Source organism: Cricetulus griseus, chromosome 3, assembly GCF_003668045.3.
Source record: "Cricetulus griseus strain 17A/GY chromosome 3, alternate assembly CriGri-PICRH-1.0, whole genome shotgun sequence".
NCBI lineage: Eukaryota > Metazoa > Chordata > Mammalia > Rodentia > Cricetidae > Cricetulus > Cricetulus griseus.
Window position 1 is genome coordinate 135,644,066 of NC_048596.1, and position 25,104 is coordinate 135,669,169.

The window sequence follows — 25,104 nt, forward strand, 5'->3', positions numbered from 1 at the left end:
TCTTGAGTTCTTTGTATATTTTGGAGATCAGCCCTCTGCCAGATGTGAGGTTGGTGAATATCTTTTCCCAGTCTGTGGGCTGCCGTTTGTCTTGCTAACTGTCTTCTTTGCCTTACAGAAGCTTCTCAGTATCAGGAGGTATAAATTGTTGACCTCAGTGTCTGTGCAACTGGTGTAATGTTCAGGAAGCAGTCTCCTGTACCGATGAATTCAAGGGTATTTCCTAATTTGTCTTCTAATAGATTCAGTGTAGCTGGATTTATGTTGAGATCTTTGATCCATTTTGACTTTAGTTTTGTGCAAGGCGATAGGCTTGGGTCTAACTGCAGTCTTCTACACGTCTGCAACCAGTTATGCCAGCACCATTTGCTGAAGATGTTCTCTTTGTTCCATTGTATAAATTCGGATTATTTGTCAAAAATCAGGTGTTCATAGGTGTGTGGGGTAATATCAGGGTTTTCAGTTCTACTCCATTGGTCTACCAATCTATTTTTGTGAAATACCAAGCTGTTTTCAGGACTATAGCTCTGTAATAGAGCTTGAAGTCAGGGATGATGATGCCTCCAGATGTTCCTTTATTGTATAGGGATGATTTGGCTATCCTGGGTATTTTGTTTCTCCATATAAAGTTGAGAATTGTTCTTTCAAGGTCTGTGAAGAATTGTGTTGTGATTTTGATGGGGATTGCATTGAATCTGTAGATTGCTTTTGCCAAGATTGCCATTTTTACTATGTTGATCCTACCTATCCAAGAGGATGGGAAATATTTCCATTTTCTGGTATCCTGGTTCTTATTTTCAAGGCATTATTATCAATATAGGATTTCTAGTGGTTCTGAAAATATTTTGAACGAATTGACCACTACAACTAAAGAACGACACACATTTAGAGCTGTATTGATTTGCAGTTTCTCACTGTTTGAGCTTAAACATTTCTGTTTTATTTCAGGACCCTGATGTTGAGTCTCTCAAGCCTGTTCAAGATATTCTCAGATTCAGGCATGGAAGGTTCTCCCCAAATCCTGAGAAGTTCTCACTGAAGATACAGTCACCACACCTACTTTGTTGTATTGTAAAGGATAAGTTGGTATTTATCATTTTCCATAATTAGTCTCTTGAATGGGAAACTCCATTAAATATTTATATTTCATGTATTAGCATGTGTGCTGACCATGTTTTCAAATCATTATTTTATGTATATGTCTTACCATTTCTTTTCTGTTTTGTTTTTATGTTTTTTGTTTAATTTTTTCTTTTTTGCTTTTCTTTCCTTTTTTATTAGAAAGAAAATTATTTTACATGTCAATCCCAGGTCCCTCTCCCTTCCCAACTCCCCTGCCCCAAAAACTAACACCCTACCTAAACCATGCCCTTTCTGCTCCCCACAAAGAGAGAGGCCTTCCATAGGGGGCCTTCAATTTCTATCACATTCACTGGGATAGGGCCTAGGCCAGCCCCCTTGTGTCTAGGCTCAATGTGAATCCCGCCATGTGGGATGAGCTCCTAAAGTCCATTCCTATGGTAGAGATAAGTACTGGTCCACTACAAGAGGCCCCATAGATTTCCAAGGTCTCCTCACTGATACCCACATTCAGGGGCGCTGGATCAATCACATGCTGGTTTCCCAGCTGTCAGTTTGGGGAGCAAGAGTTTTCTTTTGTTCAGATCAGCTGTTTCTGTGTGTTTCACCAGCCTGCTCTGGGCCCCATTGCTCATCAGTTCTTCTCTGCATCAGGATTTCCATTCAGTTCATGGTTTAGCTGTGGGTGTCTGCTTCTACTTCCACCAGATGCTGGATGAAGGCTATACCATGGCATATAAATTAGTCATCAATCTCATTATCAGGAAAGGGCATTTAAGGTACCCTATCCTCTGTTGCTTAGATTGTTAGGCGTGTCATCATTGTAGATCTCCAGACATTTCCCTATTTCCTGATTTCTCTTTGAACTTATAATGTCTCCCTCTATTATATTATCTCTTATCTTGCTCTCTTCCGCTCTTCCCCCAACTCAACCTCCCTGTCCCATCATGTCTTTCTCACCTCTCCACTTCTCCCCTTTTCTTTCTCTTCGTTCCCTCTCCCTTCTCCCATGCTCCCAATTTCCGAAGGGGATCTTTTTCCTTTCCCCTTCTGCATGGGACCATATATGCCTCTCTTAGGGTCCTACTTGTTTACCAGCCTCTCTGGCAGCCTGTGCTGCAGGCTGGCAATCCTTTAATCTATGTCTAAAATTCACATATGTGTGAATATATACAATTCCTGCCCTTTTGTGACTGGGTTACGCCACACAGAATGGTTTCTTCTAGTTCCATCCATTTGCAAGGGAATTTCAAGATTCTATTGCCCACCCCCCACCGCTGAGTAATACTCCATTGTGTAAATGCACCACATTTTCCCTATCCATTCTTCAGTTGAGGCTCATCTAGGTTGTTTCCAGGTTCTGGCTATTACAAATAGTGCTGCTATGAAGATCGTTGTGCAGATATCCTTGTTGTATGAATGTGCCTCTTTTGGGTATACGCCTAAGAGTGGAATTGCTGGAACTTGTGGTAGACTGATTTCCATTTTCCTAAGGATTCACTGAACTGATTTCCAAAGAGGCTGAACAAGTTGCCACTCTCAGCTGCAGGGGAGGAGTGTTCCCCTTTCTCCACATCATCTCCAGCATCAACTGTCTTTGTTTTTTTTTTTTTCTTTAATTTTAGCCAATATGACAGGTGTAAGATAGTATTTCAGGTTTGTTTTCATTCTCATTTGCCTGACGGCTAAGGATGGTGAACACTTTCTTATGTGTCTTTCAGCCATTTAGATTCCTCTCATATCAACTACTAAACACATTAATTTTGTGTTTCGGTACATTGGCATGTCTTCTCACCATATTTTTGAATGTATACATTTTGTACAAGTCTCAGTATTTCTGTAGAAATGACATGAAATTATATCCACCTATGTGTATTTTAGATGTCTTTCCTTAGAAACAAGTGCTGTTCATTCTCTCTGCTAATTTCTGGGAGAATAATGTCCTGTAAATGTTCGGTCAAATGGCATCCACTTTTATCTCTTACCTTCTAATGTTTGGAAAAGTACTGAACCATTTAAGATTCTAGGTATTATTTTCCATTGAAGTTCATGAAATCCACTTGTATGCATACCTGAGTTTTTGAGTCTTTTCTTCTTGGATTAATTTTTCTTCATTAATATCATGTTTTCATTCATTTGTTCTATGAGTTTTGGTCATTATATTCCTAAATGTTCACCTAATCCTACTCTTCTGCTGAAATAATACTTTCTAAGTCCCCTCATTATGTGTTTTAAATTTTCTATTTTAAGGGATTGAGTACTTCAGGCAAGACTCCACAATTTCCACATCGCTGACTCTGCAAATCTCCCTTTGTAGTCCTCATTTCACTCTCAAATTCATGACCACTTCATTATTGTCATTGAGTACACACATGCACACCCCCCACCACACACACAAGCACAACCCGCTGAATATCATCAGTATTTCTGGGTCAAAAATATTGTGTGAGTATAAGGATTATTTTTATAATGTATTTAGTGTTTTATATATGTTTAATGAAAGGAGTGATAATATTTTCTATGTTCCAGGACCTTTGCTGTTTCACATCGTGAGGAATGATTTCCCTTGTTAGGCAAGCCATGGATACTATTAGGTAGCTACTATTTACTGAGCATCTATAAGAGCCACTACTTTGTCTTTAATGATATCTTGCCCTGCTTTTCATTCAAAGACATCATAACTGGGCTGGGTACTTCATCTCTTTCCCACCTTAACTGCTTTCCTAAAACCTTCCTGTTCTCAGAAAATTGGTTTTCGGGCATCAGGCTTTGATATAGTTCAAGTTCAAATTCTCATTGATCCATACACAAAATGCAGTGATTTCTGCAGTCGGGACTTAGGTGTCACTTCTTAGAAGCAACCAAATACAGTAGTAGTAGTATTCTATCCTCTTATGATGGTCTCTGGGATTCCCCATACAGATAACTCTACATGAGTTTTCTCCTCCCTGTCTCTAGAGTTATTTTAGAATATATATATTTCCCTGGTGAGTGTGTTATATCCCCAAGTGTGTTTAATTTCAATTATATTTACTAACATATATTTTATGCATCATTTCTAATTTGGGGTTAAATATAATATAATGAATTCCTTTTAATTTTAAAATCCTTAGTATTTCTGTTTTTCTTCAGATTACCACTTGATTCCTAGATCTGCTTTGCAAAAATATCTAATCAACTATTACTCCTGTCATTCTGATTGTCCACTTTAAATGTATACTAGTAAGATATTTTATAGTTTTAGTCAATGGACTTATGCACTGTTCTATAAAAACTCTTGATTCTATTAATTAAATCACAAAGCAGTCTGACAGTGTAGCTAACATTCATCTGATAATTCTATTTTTCTCTAGGAATTCTCCAAATATTTGTGTTACACAGAAACGTTATTTAATGCACAAAACTAATTTCCCATGAATTATTTATGGAGTCTGACAAAAGTGAAAACTGGCTTCCCACACAGACAAGAGTATATATAGCAGATAATATGAAGGTAGAGAACACTATTTATGTACTAAATAGTATATAAAAGATATAGTCCCTGGTGGGCAAAGACAATCTGCTGAAATCCTTGGATGGGAGTACAAGAATCTGTAGATGGACAGAAGAAAACTCCAGTTTTCTTTGGGAAGAACAATGATTTTGTTCTTGATGTGAGAAAAGAATCAATCACTGAATTATTTGTACAAATAATGGAGATCATAATTTAATTTTTTTTTACCTGCTTGTTTGTTTTTATAAGAGAGTCAAGGGTCATGATAGTGATATGGACAGTATAGTGTGTTGTGAGTTATATCACTAACACTAGGTAACCAAGGCAATGACTATGAGTTGAAGAATAGTGTATAGTGTTATATGATAAGGTTTGAAAGAGAAGAGGGAATGGAAATTGTTATTAAAATATGTTCTCAAAAATAAAATGAAAGCATATTGCCCCCCCAATATAACACACTTATAAGCACACACACATGAACACAAACATATGCATACCCACTATCTCAGGTGCACACACTCAAAAAAAGAGAAGTCAGAGTTCTGAATTTTAACATGGTGTCACTTGTAATGGTAGAGGAAGTTTAGATTAGGGTATCAATGTGGACATTTTACTAACATACAGTATTTAAGGCTGTATATTGAATAAAACATTTTTAAAGATTTTTTGTAGTTCAAATTAGAAACCAGCCTGCTTCACATGTCAATTCCTGCACCCTCTCACTCCCCTCCCCCCCAGCCCCTCAACAGTCCCATACCTCATGCTCCCTCTGATCCCCAGGCAGGTTAAGGCCCTCCATGGAGTATCACCAAAGTATGTCTTATAATTCTGGACAGGGACTAGGCGCTCCCCTATGTGTCCAGGCTTAAAGAGCAACCCTTCACATGGGATGGTCTCCCAAAGTCCATTCTTACTCCAGGGAAAAACACTGATCTATTACAAGAGGCCCCATTGAGTGTCAAGGCCTCCTCATTGACATCCAATATCATGGGTATTTTTAAGAAATGAAGGCACCAGAGAAACAGTAGTAGATTTTGTCTCCAGTATGTTACCTATATGCACACCAGAACTTCATACACACACACACACACACACACACACACACACACACACACACACACACACACACACTCACACACACACATACACACACACACACACAGAGAGAGAGAGAGACAGAGACAGAGAGAGACAGACAGAGACAGAGACAGAGACAAAGAGAGAAACACACAGGGTCACACAAAGCACATGCATGCACACATACATACACACAAAGAGGGGAGTTTTCAGTGTTAGTATAGAAATTGATAGCAGGTATGAGGAAGGATTTTAGGTTAGGGTATGTAGAATGGATTTAAGAAGCAAACAATAGTTATATCTTTATATTGAGTATAATATTTTTAAGAAATGAAGGTACCACAGAAACAATAAAAATGTTTATCCTCTGGCTGTAGACTCCATGAAGACATTTTTGCCTATCCCACATCAAACCCACATATGCATAAGTACACACACACACACACAGAGAGAGAGAGAGAGAGAGAGAGAGAGAGAGAGAGAGAGAGAGAGAGAGAGGGGAGGAAGAGACAGAGACAGAGAGAAAGACATATAGAAAAAGAGGGAGATAGAAAGGTTAGTAGATACATAGGATTTAAGGTATTTCTTTTAAAACATCCTTAAATCATTCAAGTACCATCATGACACTTTAGGACACTCCATTCTCACTGGGTATATTGGTTAACTGGAGTGAAACTATCATTTCTTTCTTTAATGCCAGCATGTGTTTGTAGGACCATGAGATATACATAAAGGTATAATCAGGGTGATGACTCATGCAATAATCAAACACTAGGTGCCAACTGATATAGGCAGATTGCAATGGGTCAGAAGAAATTAGAATGACCCAGAACAAAATTGAAGCTTCTGGGGAATAGCTATGAACAAGCATCCTAATGCATGCTCCGACTCGAGGATCCACTGGGTCGTTTTCTCTGTTGATAAATGCAATGGTATCCCACATTAAATAACATTTTAACCAGATGTTTTCCTTTCAATTTTTCTGCTTCTGCTGCAACAAACAGGGAGGATGACAGGTAGATGAAACAGCAGCTTTGATGGAAATCTCCATTGTTACTGCAGAGTTTGAATTTCCATTACTAGGGTTAGCATCTCTCTCTCTCGATTGAACCAAAGCGTATTCTCTATATGATAGTACACAGCCAATCAGAGGCAATGACAATGCATATAAGTCCCCTCACACAGGCCTTTAGCAGTCCATAATCAAGATTGGATTCCAGCTCTTTGCTGGTCCTAGTCTCTAACCAAGTCATGAATATACACTTCTCCAGAGTGTTGTCTAAAGTTTATATTAAATCCAAGCCTGTAACAGAGTGCTTCAAATTTTCAGACATTTTTCTTCACTTAATAATCAATACCAGGCCTGCTTGTTTGATTCTCCTACTGCCAGGACACATAGTAAGTATTCTTTTCTTCAGCATTATGTTCCTGTGGAAACACCAAGGTAACCAATCAATCTGAGAGGGCATAGAGGAACTTTATCTCCTTTTGAAAAAAATCTATAGCTGCACACCTTAGAAAGTATTGTTTTTATTAATACTTAAGAGATTAATTTTAAGCCAAATATCTTTGCATAAATTTAAATTTAACCTGTATTTTAGTCTATATATGAACTGTTATTTTATTTAAAAAATTAAAATTACAATATGAATGCTTCATTTTACCATTTCCTTTCTTCCTTCCAAATCATGTCATTTATCCCTCATTTTTTCCTTTTAAATTGATGGTCTGTTTTTCATTATTTGTTATTTCACAAACACATTTTCTTTTGGTCCCTCTGTTTCTCCTTCCCTCTCTTTCTCTCTGTGTCTCTCTGTCTCTCTGTGTCTCTCTCTCACACAGAAACACACACACTACTAAATTCATAAACACAAAACCAAACAATATATGTTATGTGAGAGCAAATCCTTGGGCTTAGGTCTGGGAATCTCAACCTTTGGTGCATCTGTTAATGACACCAGGGACAAGGTTAAAATGCAGTTGCAAACACAGTAGGTACAAGGTCAAATCTGAGTTCCCAGGTTTCTAAGAGTCGTGCATGTTAACACAAACCCCAGTCCTAAGCATGTTTCCTGAGAAGAATGACTCAATATATGTGACCTTGTAGATTATAGATAACAAATATCTGTGTATAGAGCAGGGGTTAAAACAGTCTCTCCAATAGAATGTGAATAAGCAAGCCTGTTTTTGCTCCTCACGGATGACTTGTCCCTGCTGTTCCCCCATTTCTCACATAGATACTAAGAATATTCTCCCAGAAACTGAAATTGTATGAGTACAGGGAGAACAATGGCTATGCCCTTTCTTCTTTCATTATAGGAATCACTGCTCATTCCCACCTACTTTCCTGTCCATGTCATCTTGCCTTTTCTTTTTCTTTCTGCCTCACCCCTCACACCCTCTTCTTTGTTGAACTCCTTTATAGTGAACCCAACATGAGAGAAAATAATAAAAAATACTCAAATTTTTTTAAAAATTTAAAAAGAGAATAATCAAATTTTACTGTGTTTTTCATTTATGAGGACATTTGAGAAACGTTTTACCTAGTATATCTTTTGGCAACTTATAAGGTGAGTTGAGTGATTATAAGTAAATGATAATTTTGAGAGATTTATTTATGTCATATGATTTTGTAATTATACAAGTGTCTGTGTGTGATGGTGTGTATGTAGTGTACATTCCAGGAAGTGTGAGTGGAATGGTCCTGACTTGTTCTTTTTTTTTTTCAGCCCAATTTCTTTGACACTAGATTACTCATGGTTCTATATAAATATTATAATATTTATTCATCAGGACAAATAACAACACATATGGAGATCTGTAAGCCCACTGTATATAATCTCTATTTTGCTTGTGAATACTACATTAATAGTAATATTAAAAATACTTGTCTAGTAATTTGGGAATTTCTGTAACTTTTGTAGATTTTACTAATCATGTCAGTATGATTATTGGTTTAAATGTATATTTTTTACTGTTTCTAACTATTTATTCTTAAAATTTTCCCTCTAATTTCATGATACTGATGGACGATCTCACAAGCTGGTCATGATAATCTCAGTATCAGACATGGATGAAATGCTTTTTCCCAACTTCTGAGAAGGCTTCATTGAAGACATGCTCACCACACCTACCCTGTGGTATTATAAATCTTACTTTATTTGTAGGTTTCATATTAAGCTACTCATTTTATTCATTAACTATAGAGATTATTAAGGGGGGCAAGAACAAGAGAGCAAGATAATAGAGTAAGAGAACAGAGAGAGAGGTCAGGAGAACAAGAGAAAGAAGTGAGCAAGAGAGAGATCAGAGAGCAAAAAACAAAAGAGAGAGTAAGTGTGCCGGGCCCTTTCTTTTAAAGGGGTCCTTACAACAGTGTGCAGACTATTACTCATGAAACCTTCTACTGACCTGGGAACTTCCTGAGTGGATTCCACCAGGTAACAGGGCCAGACAAGCGTAATGCGTGAATCTTTCATTTCCACCTTTTCTTATTATTAAAAAGGTGGTGTGTTAGAGATGAAAGATAGGGAATAAGGGAATAGAGTTCTGAAGACTGCTTCCCACTGACCTAGTGGGATGTGACTTTAATTCAGGCACCTTACTTACTCTCTATGACATTCCACACTGAGACCTTTATACCTTACACTCTTTGACCTCCATAACTTCCATTTATCCAACTTATTAGACATTTCCATCCTCAGACTTTGTAACTTACATTCCCAGAACTTCATAACCTTACACTTTCCTATCTTCACATAGGTAAATCCAAATTACCTTTTCCTGAAATCCGTTTTGCTTTATGCTGGCAAGATTACCAGTCATCAAAAGCATCAGAGTTCTTGAAAGGAAAAGATTTTACCTGAGTTAATGATTAAAGAATAACAGAGACTTGTCAGCAGGCTGCATTGACAGCCAATACTGAGGCCCCCATGGTTGTGGGATGCAGGACACTCACCTTCTTGGTGATATAATGTGAACAGATTGCAGTGAACTGGCAGATGAGTGAGTTGTTGAATCATAGAGAAGGAGCCCTGTGTATCCTGTGGTGATGGAAGAGACCATGGTTAGTGCCTTTTCGGGTTTCAGCACAAAAATGTTGTTCTTTTGTAAAAGTTTAAAAGTTAGAAAAATAGAAAAGGAAACCGTGAGATGCCTTTTGGCATTTGTAGGATGAGTTAAATGAAAATAAGCATAGGACAATTTTGAACACGAAAGTTATTCCAAACAATTTTGCATCTCTCTCTCTCTCTCTCTCTCTCTCTCTCTCTCTCTCTCTCTCTCTCTCTCTCTCTCTCTGAATGTGTGTGTGTGTGTGTGTGTGTGTGTGTGTGTGTGTGTGTGTGTGTAGATAGTAACATTTCAGTATGTTTTGCAAATAAGCAATATAATTGGAATCCATTAATTTTGTTTTCAATTCCAGGAAATTTTCTTGATACCAGATTAATGGTGGTATTGTACATATTCTATAGTTTTGTTGATAATTAGGACAAAGGAATGGCACATAATGCAACCTGAATGCCCACTTCATCCAATCTGCTCATTATTTGTGAATATTGCATTTCTAAAAATATAAATATGGTTTATCAATTAATTTGCTATTTTAATCTTCATTTTGACCTTATAAATCATATGAAAACGTTTTCTGGTTTATATATATATATATAATATATATATATATATATATATATAATGTGTGTGTGTGTGTGTGTGTGTGTGTGTGTGTGTGTGTGTGTGTGTGTGTATGTGTGTGTGTGTAATTACTAAATAATGGATCTCAATATGTTCTTTTTCCTTCCATGATGTTGACACATGACCTCATCATCTTGCTCCTGATTGTCTCTGATTGAGGAACTGAGGACTTCCTTTTCTGACTTCTCCTGAGAAACTTTCACCGAAGAGACAGATACCACACCTACCTGCCTGGATTGTAATTTAAGTGTCTTTCTTCCTTTTATATTTCGCTATTAGCTTCATGTGTAGTAAACTTAATGAAATTTTTATTGTTCTGTGCATTAGCATTTTCTTCAGAGATCTATGCCCCATCATCGCTCAGAAAAGGGCTGACCTCCCAGGGACATCAAACAAACATGGCATAATATATTTACCATATTTTAACTACATACATTCGTAAATGTCTTACTAGATCTAAGGAAATCACATGGTATTCTTTCCACCTTTATATATCTTATATTTCTTGCCAAAGAAACACCTAATATTCATTTTTCTCCACAAATTTCCCTAAGCTCAGTGTTCTAAATGTTCTGTGATGTGTAGTCCACCTGTATCTTTTCATTTCAAATCTTGGGAAAGCACTCTACCTTTTAGGTTCTAGGTATTACCTTTCAGTTAATTTCACAATATTCCATTTGTATACCTGACATGGTTTGTTGAGTCTTTTCTCATCATAGAACAATCTTCCTTTTTTTTTTAATTTGGAAGGATATTTTACAGAAGAGAAACATAGTCACCATAAACAGATTTGGGGATGTTAGGCCCTTTTCTCATTTGTCAAAAGCAAACAGGAACCTTCATTATTTTAGAAACATTGCAATGAATTTGAACAGCTGTTTTCAGAATTTCAAGGTTCAAAGTGTATCTCAGCCAAGGCCCATCTCAGACTTACATTGTTGAGGCTGCCTTTGACCTACTATTCCTCCTGCCTCCATCTCCCAAGTTCTATGATTACTGGTTGTGTGACACTCTACCTCTGGAAACTTACTAGTACTTTGTCATAAACTATTGTGAAGATGTCATTTTGATCAATATTTAAAATATAATAATTTCCAGAACCAATTTGATTATACTTCAATGGTAAAATTCTTAACAAGCAAGAAAATGTCCTAGGCCCAATGTCAAAAGCCATTAAAGTATTTTAAAAATTAGTCAGGGAATCAATTATATACACATGCATACTACTGAAGTCCCCCATGTTTTTGAGGCCAAGGCAACACTATCACTTGATTCAAGAAATCTGAGATGATGCCATCCTTATTAAATATGATTCCATACATAATACGTGTAATTTTCCGACATTTACAAATTGAGTTTTGTTTGTTTCATCCCAATTCTTTCATGCTACTCTTCTGCTGAATTCATATCTTCTTCTAATTCCCTTACTGTTTTGTATTTTTATTTTAAGAAATTAAATGCTTTATAGAAGGCTTGGGTATTTACATAATTTCCACATCTCTATCTCTCCAACCCTTTCTGTGTATTCCTCATTCCACTTTCATATTCATGACCCTTTCATTACTATTGGTGATAACACACAAAAAACACAACACACACACACACACACACACGCACGCACACACACACACACACACACGCACGCACGCACACACACACACACACACACACACACACACACACACACACTCTCATATATAAATAGAATCTGCTGAAACCTATTAGTGTTCCTGGGTTAACCTATTAGTGTTCTTTGGGTATAAGGATACAATTTTTAATGCAATTACTGATTACAATGTTTTATGAAATTAGTGGTAATGTTGTCTAAGTTTTATGTTGTTAATACTCACATGACTTTTGATGTTTTGCATTATGAGGCATGAATTTTTGTAAAGTTAGTCAAGCCTTGGATACCATTAGGCAGAGGATAGTTATTGACAAGCTGTAAGGCTTCTGAGACATTTTTAATATCTTGCAATGCTGTTCATTAAAAGTATTATAACATTGTTGGACACTTGTTACTGTTTTCTCTTAACTGATCTAAGATTCAGTTATATCTGGGAAATGGATTTACCAGTCACTTCTTGGGAGAAACCAAGTGCAATAGTAATAGACAGTTCTCTTTTAGGAGACTCTTGGTTGGACCCCCCTCTTGCTAACAACTATATGTACATAGAGTTATTTTTAGGAGTATATATATATATATATATTATATATATATATATAATATATATATATATTCAGGGAGCTGTACTCCCCAAGCATTTCTAATTTTTAATACATTCTCATACATTTATATGTACCAAATCTTCTGGAGAGTAAATATAAAATGATAATCTCTTGGTCATTTTATCATCCTTTGTCTTTCTATTTTTCTTCAGGTTTATTTCTTGAGTCCTTACAGAACTGATTTGCAGAAATAACTCTTCAAGTATTGTTTATGTAGTCCCCATAGTCCTTTAAAATTAGAATCATAAGATATTATATATTTTTTGGTTACTTTACTTTTGCAGTCTAATATAAAAGGATTTGATTCTATTGAATAAGGGCAATTCTAGTCTTTTGGATGTGGTTGAATATGGGCTGATTATTTTACTTTTCCAACCAGCATTTCTCCAAATATCTGTTTTTCACAGAAGTATCGTCTCAGGCATATAACTAATTCACTACAACTTGTTTAAAGCAAGCTAAACAAAGTGAAAACAGATTTGTTACAGGCTTTAGTATATAGGTGAGAGATTATGAAGTCAGAGACCTGTCTATCAGCTATATAAAACATATAGCACCTGATGGGAAAAGGCAATCTGATGAAAACTTTGGGCTGAGTAGAAGGAAAGTGCAGATGAAAACACCAAAACTGAAGTTTTGTTTGGGAAGAACAAGGATTTTGTTCTTAATATATGAAAGATGTAAGGGAAAATGCTGACCATGCCCACAAGTGATTATGGTCAGAGTCACCTGTGCCAGGCCCCAAGTGTGCATAGTCAGCATTTCCCCCCTACAATATGAAACAACCTTAAGTGGAACAAATGGAATCAGATTCATAACTAGATTCATAACAGATGGTTTATTAGGAAAGTCCTCACACACCTGAGCCACCAACCAGGTTTACACCAGATGCCTACATGTGCATTCACCCAGGGGAGAGAGGGAAAAAAGGGCCTGCCTCAAGAGTTCATCTCTGATATTTAAAGTCTATGTCATTCTGACCTCGCCCAAGCACGAATGGACATTGGCAACTGTGCCAGCCCCAAAGTGGGAGTGTTCAGCATTTAAACCTACAGAACGAGACGATAAATTGAAGCTACTCTACACAAATTACCATTTTATTACAGAGTAAAATTTCAGCCTTTTTGTTTGTCTTCATAAGAGAGTAGGAGGTGTCATGTAGAGGCATGGACAATAGAGATTGTGGTGCAGTCTAGCAATGAGTTGAGGTCACCTGGACAATTAAAGTGATTTGAGAAATCACAGGATAATAGTCTTTCTTTCCTTGGTCACAGGTATGCTCCATACCTGTATGGATGATTTCTACCTAGGAAGCCATATCAGTGACTGAAGTGTCTGCAGCTGCAGAGGAAACATGGATGCTTCTGTGGATACAAAATTGTCTTTCATGATGACTTTCAGCCAGGAAAGTTACTTCAGTTTTAAGGTAAGTACTATGGTGAAAAGCTGTGTGAGTTTGTCAATTTAATAAGTGCTTCACATACTGCAGGTATATTAGATTAGATAAAATAAAATATATGCAAATTCCAGTTAGTATACTTTATAGGCATGGAGGTCAATAGATTAGGAGCCACATTTAGACCAATAACACAGAGCAGCTTCTGGCATCTCCAAAGCTGGAACCTGATGGAATCATGCAGCCATAAGTTAAAGGGACTGTGGTAATGGTCCTCAAATAATATTCAACACAGAAATGTCTAGAATTGAAGAAAAATTTCCACATGACCTATTTTTAATTAATATTTACTGGCATAGATGTAAATAATAAATGTATAATACATACAGATAGACATTTTACTGCCTTAAAAATTTCCTGCTGTACGTTCTTTTCAAATATCCATATCTCTGTATCTTAGGATATTTGGACATGTTTACAGGGGTTAGTCCTTTTTTTTTTCCTTTAACCATTACATAAGTGTATTTTTTGACAAGAAATATCAGAAAAAACTCACATGAGGAGTTGAACTGAAAGGCCTCTGATAACCCAGTAAGGGCTAAGCTTTGAAAATGATGATGTTTGTTGAAATTTAGGAATATCAGGATTTAACACAAATTCTACACCAATGTTTTGTTTATTTTCCCCAATGGAAATCATCCTTTTTATTTCTTTATCTGTTTTATTCATAACTCAAAGTTTACCAATATTGTTATTTTTATTATCCTACTATAGATACTTCTTTGTCTGTATTTCTTTCCTTTTTATGCATATATTTTTGGTTTTATTTATTTTTTCCAAATTTTAAATTTGAATTAGAAGCAGGGTTGTTTTACATGACAATCCCAGTTCCCTTCTCCTACCCGTCCTCCAGTATCCCCCATCCCCCCGCAACTAAAACCTTATATGTCACATGTTTTTCTGCTCCCCTGGATGGTGAGGCCTTCCATATGGTGTCATCAGAGTCTTTCGTATCCTTAGGGATAGGGCCTAGGCCCACCCCCATGTGTCTTGGCTAAGAGAATATTCCTCTATATGGAATGGGCTCACACAATACACAGCTATGATAGGAATAAATACTGGGCTTCTACAGAAGGTCCCATAGATTTCTGAGGTTTCCTCACAGAAGCCCATGTCTGGATCAGTCTCATGCTGGTATTCCAGCTATCAGACTGGGGGGCAAGTGTTCCCAGATATTCAGGTCAGCTGTTTCTGTGGGTTTCACTAGCCTGTTCTGGACCTCTGTGGTCTTCACTGGTATTTCTCTGCATCTGAGTTCCAGTTCAGTTATGGGTGTCTGCTTCTATTTCCACCAGCAGCTGGATGAAGGCTATAGAATGGCATATAAATCAGTCATCAATCTCATAATCAGCGGAAGGCATTTAAGGTAGCCTCACCTCCTTTGCTGACATAGTTAGCTCCTGCCATCTTTGTAGATCTCCAGACATTACCCTAGTGCCTTATTTCTCTGTAAACCAAAAATGTCTCCCTCTATTATGATATCTTCATTCTTGTTATCATGTATTCTTCCCTTGCCTCATACTTTTGCTCCCTCATGTCCTTGGCATCCCTCTTCTTCTCCCCTTCTCATTTTCCTAGATCCCTCTCCCTTCTTCCCTGTGCTCCCAATTTTTCTCAGCAGATCTTGAGCCTCTCCCCTTTTCCAGAGGACCAAGTATGTCTCTCTTAATATTCACCAACCCCACATCTGACAGAGGGCTGGTCTCCAAAATATACAAAGAACTCAAGAAGCTCATCCCCAAAACACCAAACAACCCAATTAAATAGTGGGATACGGAACTAAATAGACAATTCTCAATAGAGGAATCTAAAATGGCTGAAAGACACATAAGAAAGTGTTCAACATCCTTAGCCATCAGGGAAATGCAAATAAAAACAAATTTGAGATACCATCTTACTCCTGTCAGAATGGCTAAAATCAAAAATACCAATGACAGTTTTAGCTGGGGAAGATGTGGAAAAAGAGGAACACTCCTCCACTGCTTGTGGGAGTGTCAACTTGTACAGCCACTGTGGAAATCAGTATGGCGATGCCTCAAGAAAATGGGAATGAGTCTACCACAAGATCCAGCAATTCCACTCTTAGGCATATACCCAAAAGTAGCATATTCATACAACAAGGACATATGTTCAACGATGTTCATAGCAGCACTATTTATAATAGCCAGAAACTGGAAGCAGCCTAGATGACTCTCAACTGAAGAATGGATAGAGAAATTGTGGTACATTAACACAATGGAGTACTACTTAGTGAAAAAACAAACAAACAAACAAAGGAATCTTGAAATTTGCAGGAAAATGAAGGGATCTAGTAGAAACCATTCTGAGTGAGGTAACTCAATCCCCAAAAGACAAACATGTTATGTACTCACTCATATGCAGATTTTAGGCATAGAGTAAGGATTATCAGCCTACAATCCACACTGTTCTACAGCAAAGTTACCAGCATTGTTCATCTTAAATTGCATGATGGTAGAGGGAAGCACAGATATAAGCTGACTGACCTAGAAGACTTTCTCTACCACATCAATTTTGTAAGAAATTCTAAAATCCAATTTATGGGAAAGTGTAGTGAATGTGAATGTTTGGCGAGAAGCTTGGCTCACATGTGATATGGAATATAATATAGAATCCTCTGCACTGTTCATGTCCACTACATCTTAGTGGCTCAGATTAGAATACCATAGAAACCTTCTTACTTTCTAATATTTCAGATAAATAAATTGAAACTTGAGGAGGCACTCAGAGTTGTGGTAAAGAATACTTGAGGATTACATAGAACAGTCAGCCTTTACAGTCCTTGACTATTATTCTAATGGCTACTTTTCCTTTTAAGGTCAAATATGCCTAGGTGGGAAGTTGCAGGGAATTTGTCAAGTCTTAGGACTCTTAAATCTGTTTCTGTATTTTCACTACCTGTGGTAATTGTCCACCTAGGTTCCTGATTTTATTATTAGTAGGAATGTGTAGTGTCTAGTTTCATAATCTACAGTTCATGACACTACTCCTCCACATTAGCCAACACTCTCTCAGACTCCTACTTCCCTGTTCTAAACACCTCACATGTTTAAGATTTGAGAAATTATCATTATTTTTGTTGCAGACTTTGCTGTGTATATAATAGCATCTTTCTTTTTATCCTTCTTATCTTTTGAGAAAATTTCAAATTTTTCTTTTATATAATTCACCCCCTGAGTTATTTATTCCGCTCCTTGAGGAAAATTCCACCTATATTCTATGCAAGTAATACTTGTTAAAGCATTGAATTCTTAGGTTTTTAATGTGTAGTGAAGTATTGAAGTGTATGTGGATAGCAGTTAAAATATAATATCAATAATGTGTGAAGGAATAAGCAGAAAGCTATGGCCTAAATTCAGACTGCAACATATACTTAACTTAGCTGGCAGAATAGAAAAGTAACAGTTTTCTTAGCTGTGCTTGCAATTCATTACAAGCCATATGTGAAATTCAAATATATAGAAGTTGTCTCCAGGATAGGCTTACACAGTTCTCATTGTGATGCCATAGCATAAATGTTATAATCAACTATTTCAAAACTTTGCCAGATTGTGCAACCCTGTCGGTTAATCTTGAATTGTAGTAGGCAGATAAATTTAAACATTTCCACAGACATTTTATATAAATTAGAAACAAGCTTTTTTAACATGCCAATCTCAGTTCTCTCTCCCTCCACTTCTCCCTTCCCATCAGAGATACCCTATCCCAAACTCTTTATGCTCCACACAGAGTGGGAGGCCTTCCTTGTGATTCAAAGTCTGTCCACAGACATTTTAAATTACTATTTTATACAGGAGTATCTTTTAAGTAATACAACTGATGACCTGGAGAATTTACCTGTGACAATTTTGGAAGACCATCCTATGTAGAATTATTTAATGTTTTTATGTATATGTAGAAGAGCAGGCATGGTGAGAAGACTGTTGCCTGATTACATAGCCTATTTTCCCCACCTATTTTATGCAACTATGCTCAAAGTATACAGGAACTCTGATTGTGACTTGAGGGTAGAGGGTGAGTAAAAAGAGGGAATGACAGCTCTGTCTATGTCATTACAGAAAAGAAATAATTTCTTCTAGGTAAAATCATTCTGCTGCGACATATGGTTGGCAGTGCTCACACTACAGTCATTATTTCAACTATGTGGTGTAAGTAGTATCAATAGCCTTATGAGTTTCCCAGCTCTTATCTTGATATTATAATAAATAGGTCTACTCTTTTGAACATATTGAGTAGGATTGATAGGTAGAGTCTTCATCTCCTTTCAAATGTTGGATTATTTGTTACTCATGTGTTAGTGGGGAGCATGAACAAATAATGCAGATGAATTTGAGAAATCAGTGATGGTTCTTCTTGATGTGGGGAATAAGAAAAATTGTTGGTAGACATTTCTGTTTTCAAAACCACTCCCTATATAGCTGTACAGGAATGTAAGCCTAATTGTAAATGGTTGAACAATGGCTTAGTCTTGTTTCCATGCAGAACTCAGTACTTAATTCATTTTCATTTATCTAAGTGTTGCCATGAGGCTCCTTTACCTCATATACATACTTCACATTCTTCTCGATTTGTGTCTCATGTTGTCCCTCTGACTCCACACTTCTACCCAGTGTTCTGTTTGCCCTCAAAATCCTGCATAGCCTTTGGCCAATTGGCATTTTAATAACAACAATAGTAATATATATTCACAGTGTTTAAGGGATTAAACCACCAAGTTGCATGAGGAAGCACACAATTTATAGGTAATATTTACATGATTGTTTGAATATACAGGAATTTGGCAAGTAGTTTTACAGTCATGGAATGTACAAGGGTGTAATAACTTGTCTTTATGGTGAAGCCATATTGTAGAGTGTATGCATAGGGGAAATTAGAGTTTGTGGTCTATTCACTATTATGCTATGTTAGGCATTAATTTTTGTGGACACATGGAGTTAGTTCTGATGCATACCCAAGTAGGGCATAAATTCTGTGGACAGCTGAAAAATAAATATACATGCTATCACTGGTAATGATATTGTAGCTTTGAGACATCATGAATACTTTATGGACTGTACAAAAAAGGATATGGGGCTGGGATTTGTGGTGACATCTGACATAGTAAGCAAATTGGATAAAAGTAAAGAAATGGTGTTGCTAGATAATTTTTTCTTTAGGTGAGCCTATGGAATAGTGTCACAGATTATAGCAATATTATGCAAAATTGCCAGGGATCAGCAAAGCTGGATCCCATGGGAGAATCATTCAAGAAATTGAAAGCAAGTAATTTATAAATACAAATAGTTACCACATGAATACTCTCTTATAACAATTTGATACCTATTGGAAGCATTTATCCAGGGTTATTTCTTAAGATTATATATGTGAGAGATTGTCATGAAAATAATTCAACATAGAACATGTTGGTGATATGAAAATTAAAAAAACAAAACAAAACAAATTAGACTCTTTCATAGGCTGACTTGTATCTGTGCCACAAGGGGGCAAACAAGATCAGTCTTAGGTCTGTGGAAGCCTAGAAAAATGAGAAATATTATTATTCACTCTTGAGACACAGAATGCATAATCTGATTTATACATTGCACACCATTCTCTGATTGGCCTGGCTTATGTATCTAATCGGGATATCTCTCCATCAACAGTGGAATCCCTAGGGAAGTCAGAAGCTACAGGAGAGTAGAGGTACTTCTGAGGGAACTAAGTATGAAGAGAATTATATATGATGCGCTGTTGATTTGGTTCATAGTACTGAGTTCAAAATAAGGGCATTGAGACTATAATGGACCTTTCATGACATTGCTGATCATTATATTCAACAAGATTAAAAGATTGAAAGTCCTTTTTTAAAATTTGGATAATTTCTTAAGTTTTAGAAAAATATTTATTTTGTGTTTTTGTGACATATTCCCGCATGAAAACAGTGTCCATAAAGTGGTAATATATTGGCGTATATTCAAGAACCTATAAGCAAAGTAAGAGGTCTATCTTGTGCTATTATGATTTCTCTTGAAGCAGAACTCCTATGGTAAAAAATACTGAAACAAAGTATTATTCTGTAGTGAAGTGCTTCTGGGAGGCTTTCAAGCCTCATTAGTACTTCACAGAGAGCATCTATAATAAAGTAATATAGGTGAAGACAATCAAGCCTATCCTTGATGTTGGGAACTCTCCTTCCAGATTAATACCTTTGTCCCTTTCTTCAGTGAACAGACATGCTGCGAAGAGGATGATTTGCACAGCCAGGGCCTTCAACAGAAGAAAGATATTATGGATGGAGTGTAACACCTGCTACTATCGCCCAAACGCCAAGAAGTAAGGTCACTGATGACTCAGATAATACTAAAAATAGTCAGGTCCACAAGTTTCAGTGAGTTTTGTGCATATAGAGATTATATTTTAGTGAGAAAACTCTGTTAATTAGATTAATCTTACGTAGTCACACAGGTGTTTGCTTAAAAAGATCCACTCAGTTCCTTTCTGAGATGTAGTTTCTATAACAACCTCTAGTGTGACTTTTATAGCATAGAAAGCTAGTGCTTCAGGATGATATGGAAGTTCTAAATAAATGGTGCTTCACCAAAGCATGAGGTAAGTAGTAACCATGGCAGTGTAGGAAAGTGGTGGGAAGAATTTCATAGATTTGGATCTGAATGTATAATTTACTGGATTTTTATCATAATTTAATGATCTTATTTATATACTTCCATAATTATATATGAATTGACGTGTTGAGAATTCATTTTAGCAAAACAGTCTTGGCTAATGCCTTTCATTACAGGACTCGGGAGAAGGGAAGTCAAAGTTCTGAGTTTTTAGGCTTGCCTGGCATACATGTTGAGTTTTAGAACAGTAGGGCCCCACAGAGAAACCCTGTCTTGACCCTCCAAAATGTCTGGAGATCTACAAAGATGACACCAGCTAACAATCTAAGCAACAGAGAAGAGGCTACCTTAAATGCCCTCCCCGGATAATGAGATTGATGTCTGACTTATATGCCACCCGATAGCCCCCATCCTGCAGCTGGTGGATGTAGAAGCAGACACCAAAACTAATCACTGAACTGAACTGGTACCGAGATGCAAGGAAGGACGAGTGAAGAGCAAAGGGGTCCAGAGCAGGCTGGTGAAACCCACAGAAACAGATGACCTGAACATAGGGGAACTCTTGCTCCCCAGAATGATAGCTGGGACACCAGCATGGGACTGAGCCAGACCCCAGGATCATGGGTTTCAGTGAGGAAACCTCGGAAATCTACGGGACCTCCTGTAGTAGTTCAGTACTTATCCCTAGCATAGGTGTGAACTTTGAGAGCCCATTCCACTTAGAGGAATACTCCCTGAGCCAAGACACATGGGGCTGGGCCTAGGCCCTATCACAAATGATATGATAGACTCTGATAACACCCTATGGAAGGCCTCACCATCCAGGGAGAACAGAAAGGATATGTGATAAGTAGGGTTTTATTTATGGGGGTTGGTAGGGGATAACAGGAGAGAGAAGAGAACTGGGATTGTCATGTAAAATAATCCTGTTTCTAATTCAAAAGAAAAATCTGAAAAAAAGGAAAAAATAAAATAAAAAGGGTAATTCATGTCATATTTTATTAATGGCTTTTATTATTTTTAATTAAAATTGAAGTGTTTATTGAATTATATGTTTGTAAATGACGATTTAATATTACAAAATACTACCTATAGTTTGTACACACCTGCTACCATTTTAATGGATTTCTTTATTCAGACATCACATTATACAAAGCCTCACACAGTCTTCTTATTTCCTTGCCTAATTCTCAATATGAGGTGAGTTAATAATAATGGGATTGGCAAGTGTTGTTTGTGGTCATTCGTCCACATGGTCTTTCCTTAAATAACCCAGCTTAGTTCTTTTTCTCTGTTGGGAATCTGTTTCCTGAGAATTCATGAATTTCCTTTAGAAGGGATATTTCCTGGACTAGGGGCCCCAATTTCACTTGGAAAAGGTTCTTAAAAGTGCCTTATATATGTACATCAAAAATAATTATTATGCAAGTGGTGTTTATTCAGTGGAGCTGCTGATAAGCAGAGAAGGGAACATATACCTGGGCAGCTGTCAAAAGTTATTCCCTTTGCTGTTTTGAGGTTTTTGGTACTATGTGTGCCTCAATTCAATCTGTAAACCAAATATCTTCCTGATCCACCAAGCAGAAATTTAGAGAAATTTTCTTTTAATTTTATGGATGACCTGTACTGATTGAATGGACATTTTTTTCCCGAGTCTCTCTAGCAAAATAGATAACAGGAATGCATGTCAAGGTACAATATATATTTTTATTAAAAATTATTAAGTTTTGAGTTTATAATATGATTACTTAATTCATTCCTATTTTTTCTTCCTATAAATCCTCTGATTCATACCTGCTTACTCTTTAATTTCATGGTCTTTTTTAACTATAAGTTGATGTTACACATCTGAAACTATAACTATTTGCATATATCATTCCAAGTAATGAATTACACCCTTTTTTGTTTGTGCAATATAATTTTATATGTTTTCAGGGTGGCCCATTATCCATTTTTGTGTGTGGTTAACATATTAAAGTATTTCTTTTTAAAACTCTTGGATTAGTTACATTTTCTCAAGTGTTCTTTGCTTTAGCTCATATGGAAGAAAATTATTTAGTCCTTTGAGCATTCCTATAGACACTTACTTGTCTAAAGTTCACATGAAACTCTAGCTGGCATCCATGTACCTCAGACTTTCAGAAGTATATTCTTCAGTTGTTTAGTTGATATCAGGACTCCTGTTATACTTTTCTACTTCCTGAACACTTAGGAAATTTTCATTTCTCCAGCATCATGTGGCAGATTAGGAGCCCATAGAAACACACCAAGTTAGCCCCAACTAGAGGGTGCATATAGGAAATTTATCTCCTTTGCAATAAAAACTGTACATCTTAGAAAGTATTATATTTATTAATACTTCAGAGTTTAATTTTAAGATATTGGAAGTGCAAAGAATGCTCCTATCTTGTTCTTATTTTTTTAGACAATGTTATCAATACATGATTTATTGTGGTTTAGTAAATATTTTAAACAATTTTAACCATTACAACTAAAGAATGACAAGAATGTAGCACTGTATTGATTAGAAGTTTCTGACTATTCATGCTTAAACATTTCTGTTTTATTTAAAGTCTCTGATGTTTAGTATTTTAGTTGTTCAAGATAATCTCAGACTGAGTCAAGGAAGGGAGAAGGTTCTCCCCAACTGACAAGAAGTTCTTGCTGAAGATACAGTCATAACAACTACCTAGTGGTAATGTAAATCTTGGGATTTATCCTATTCTTGAGTGGTTTTTGTATGTAAAATTCCATTTATATTTTTATTTCATGTGTTAGCATGTGTGCTTGCCATACTTTAAAATCCTTATATTATGTGTATGTCTTAGTATTTCTTTAGAAGTCACAGGATATTCTCACATGTAAACATAATTAATGTTTTTAAAGCATACAAGCACCACCTGTCCATTTCTCCAGTAATTACTCTGAGGACAATATCCAGTGAACGCTCTGTGAAATGGCATAAACCTGAATCATTTCCTGTTTATCTTTTGGGAAAATACTGAAGGTTTAGGACTTTAGGTATTTTATTCCATTTAAATTTATGAAATTACAGTTCTACTCCTGAACTGATTTGTTGAATCTTTTTTTTTCTTCTCAGATGAATCTTTAATTTTTGAAGTTAACATGAAATTTATTTGTGAGTTCATTGCTAAAAGAGTTAAGTTTGATGAATCGCATTGCATTTCCTTATGAAGCATGAAGTAGTCATGTCATACATACTTCATGGAACACAGATTTCCACCATGCTTACTGACATTTATGGAAGTCCAGTATTTCTTCTGTAAGTCTGGGAATTTTTCCTCCCTTTTACATTATTGAAAAGTGTGTTTGTTATACAGTAAGTCCACAAAGAGTTGTGAAAGAAAAATATCCTCTTATATTTATAAAGTTTCAAGCTGCTAAGGGTCAAATCCTCCATAGCATATTTTTACAAATGTAGTTTTGTTGGAATGCATCATTAGTCACTAACTCACACCGTGTTATTGAGACTTTTCATTACTGTCACCAATGATTCAAAGGAACATTTGTCTTAGCTTGTGACTGCAGAGGGTCCCATGAACAGCTGACTTGCTGCATTGTTTCTTGTTCTCTGGTAAAGTAGTGTTCCATTATGGCAGGACATTATAAAACACAGAAGTTCACTTCATAACAAACAGGAAACAGAAGAGAGTGACCACAATGGGTCAGATCCAAGATATTCCCTCCACAGGTTTTCCCTTGGAAACCCCCTTCTGTAATGAAATCCCTATTTGCACATTTATTGCTACTCCAATTTTAAATCATTCATAGATGGAACAACTATTCAGAGGACCCTCCTTTCTTTGTACATCTGAACATATACACCCAGAGTGCCTTGCCCTTCAATCCTGGGTGTTCATCAGTCAAATCAACTTCACAATCCAGATTATCTGTCATGCTTCACATACAAGTATTATTTTAGTATTAATTTGTATTTCCTATTATTAATTAATTGTTTTCATCTATTTTACCTCCCAAATATAATTTTGCTTCATCTTCTCCTCTACTTCCCCCATTCCATTTCAATCCACTCCTCAGTTTCTCTTCTGAAAGTGATAGGCCTCCATTGGGTATCAACAAAATTGGCATATCAAATTGCAGTAAGACTAAGAACCTCTGCTTGTATTAATGTTCACAAGGCTTGGGAATCCTGTTGAAGAGAGGGAGGAAGGATTGTACAAGTCTGGAGAGTCAAAGTCACAACAAGATAACTCAAAGAATCAATTAACCTGGGCTCATGGGAACAAATAGCCTTTGCACAGAGAGCTAGTGCTCCTTTAATAGGACTGACCTAGGCCTTCTACATATGTCTGACCATTGTCTAGCTTGATCTACTTGTGGGACTCATGGTGGAAGAAACAAGGCCTGTCTCTTGATCTCTGCCTGTCTTCCAGGAACCTGGTTTCCTTGCCCAGCCTTAATACAAGTGGATTAAT

At 36.5% G+C, this 25,104-nt stretch overlaps 2 long non-coding RNA genes across 5 annotated transcripts in view; both read left to right on the forward strand.

The window, feature by feature from the left end:
- The window catches only part of LOC103161296, a 73,443-nt gene extending 72,287 nt beyond the window's left edge, over positions 1-1,156 (forward strand). For all 3 annotated transcript variants that reach the window (XR_004769161.1, XR_004769163.1, XR_004769162.1), the window contains one exon: positions 949-1,156. This is a non-coding gene — a long non-coding RNA (uncharacterized LOC103161296). The remainder of the gene's footprint in view (positions 1-948) is intronic.
- A 6,271-nt stretch (positions 1,157-7,427) lies between these two features.
- LOC113831824 lies at positions 7,428-21,109 on the forward strand. Of its 2 annotated transcripts, XR_004769170.1 has the most exons (5): positions 7,428-8,790; positions 10,502-10,580; positions 13,846-13,997; positions 20,249-20,357; positions 21,052-21,109. It is a non-coding gene; the product is annotated as an uncharacterized LOC113831824 (long non-coding RNA). The 2 variants fall into 2 exon arrangements; XR_004769169.1 differs by lacking the exon at positions 7,428-8,790 and having other exon boundaries at positions 10,386-10,580.
- The last annotated feature ends 3,995 nt before the right edge of the window (positions 21,110-25,104 follow it).